We start from the raw sequence: 2,563 nt of genomic DNA, 5'->3' as shown, positions 1-2,563 counted from the left end.
ATACGATGTATATTGAGCCTCTTCAGTGAGACACAATACACGGAAACTCTGAAGCTAGTAAGTAACGATTGCCCATATATACACACAACACAAGCACACACAACATACACACACCACACACCACACCACACACACCACAAACACACATACACCACATGTTTTATATATATATATATATATATTATATAATATATATATAAAATATGAATTAGAGATAAAACCACTATTATGCAACTGTAACAGTGATAAACAAAACCAATACATAATAACAAATAATATAAATATAATTAATATAATATATAATATATATATATATATATATTTATTTTTTCTATTAAAAAATTTTTTTAAGTATAAAAAGAATGATAAATATAAGTAAGTTATATTATATAATTCATATATTATATATTATATAAATTATATATATATATATATACATGTATATATACATGTGTGTGTTTTATGTAGTGTTTATCTAGGAGAGAGAGAGGGAAGAGGGAAAGAGACGAAAAAGAGAAAGAAAAAACAGTTGTTGGCTTTGTGTAATCTCTGTGATGAATCAAAATTAGTTTACATAAAAAGACGTTGAGATCAGACAATAAAATTTCTTTACAATGATGATACGATAAACATTAGTTTAGATAAATATATCCAAATCACGTAACAGAGTCTGACAAGAAGAGAAAACGTGTCTGGTTTGCCAATCAGTGGTTACTAAAGTTTTAGTCTCATTCTGATCAGACACCATAATTGTTTGCATCATCTTAGATCGAAAAAAACAGAGGTGAGTAGAGAAATAACAAACCGTTTGTAGTTCCCGGATATGGCTGTAGTGTCACGCATCTGGATGGATTTTAACAGTGACTATTATTTTATACAGAAGTGGTTGCTCAAAATTGCCTTCTTTTTGAAAAAATCAATGTGGTTGCTTGATGGTAGTCACGCGATCAGGAGATGGTTCTGTCTTTAAAAGAAAAAAAACGGTGGCTTAGAATTGCTTTCTCTTTAAGGACGGTATGGGTGGTTGGTGGCAGTTAGTTCATAATTGTTCTGATTTCGAATAGATTTTGTGGAGCTCAGAAAGGCTTGTTCAGTGGACGAGTAGTTCTGTTATGATTCAGTAGTTTTGGCTGGTATTTTGCGGTTTATATGAATGACTCATAAAAGGCGGCAAGTTGGCAGAAACGTTAGCGCGCCGAGCGAAATGCTTCGGGATATTTCGTCTGCCGTTACGTTCTGAGTTCAAATTCCGCTGAGGTCGACTTTGCCTTTCATCCTTTCGGAGTCGATAAATAAAGTACCAGTTACGTACTGGGGTCGATGTAATCGACCTAATCCCTTTGTCTGTCCTTGTTTGTCCCCTCTATGTTTAGCCCCTTGTGGGCAATAAAGAAATATATATGTATGACTCATAAGTAAAATTAAATATGTGAGTGTAACTGTGTGTGTGTATGTGTGTGTGATTTTTTCTAGGAAATGCGAAAAGCTTGTTTGTTTGTGTGTGCGTGTGTACATGTGTGCGCGTATGTGGATGTTCACTTTATGTGTGTGTGTCTAAGTATGTGTGCGTTTGTGTGCACATCTGTGTGTGTGCGTCTGTATGTGTGTGTTGCGGTTGTCAGAGTGGTGTTTGTGTGCGTGTGTATGCTTTTGTATTTTTGCCTGTACATGTGTGTGTGATATTTATCAGGGTGGTGTGTGTATGTGTGTACGTGTGTATGTTATATTTGTCAAGGTGCTGGGTGTACGCGTGTGTGCATGTGTGTGTGTACGTTATGTTTGTTGCGGTTGTGTGCATGTGTGCGTATGTGTGTGTATGTGTGCGTGTATGTGCGTGAGAAATTGTGTGTGTTGCGTTTGTTATGGCGTATATGTACGTCTGTATGTACACGTGCGTATGCGCGTGTGTATGTGTGTGTTTTGTCTTTGTCAAGGGGGGGGGGGGGTGTGCGCATGTAAGAGTAATCGTTTATGTGCCTGTGTATGTGTGTATATATGTGTATGTACGTGTATGTGTAAGTATATATATGTGTATATATACATGTGTATATATGTATGTGTGTACGTGTTCGCATATGTGCCTGTGTATTTGTGTATATATGTGTGTGTATATGTGGTGAAATACTGGCCACAGTTAAAGATACTCTAATGTCGTAAAAATTATAATTGGACAGTCGACTGGTGTCGGAACAACTAAGCAATAATCGAATTCCTACACACACGCACACATACAAGTGTGTAGAGACACCCTAACAAACGCAACACATATACACACGCATACATACGTACACACATACACACACCACCCTGATAAATATAACACAAACATACACAGGCATAAAGACACATATACAAACTTGCATACACACACACCGTACTGACAACTGCAACACGCACACACACATACGTAGACACACACACAAATAGGACATCCACATACATGTACACATGTACAACACGCACGCACACATGTGCACACATACGTAGACACACACGTACACACACACACAAATAGGACATCCACATACATGTACACATGTACAACACGCACGCACACATGTGC

The sequence above is a fragment of the Octopus sinensis genome, linkage group LG10, assembly GCF_006345805.1.
Source record: "Octopus sinensis linkage group LG10, ASM634580v1, whole genome shotgun sequence".
NCBI lineage: Eukaryota > Metazoa > Mollusca > Cephalopoda > Octopoda > Octopodidae > Octopus > Octopus sinensis.
The sequence above is the reverse complement of the archived record's forward strand: the minus strand, read 5'-3'. Positions refer to the sequence as shown.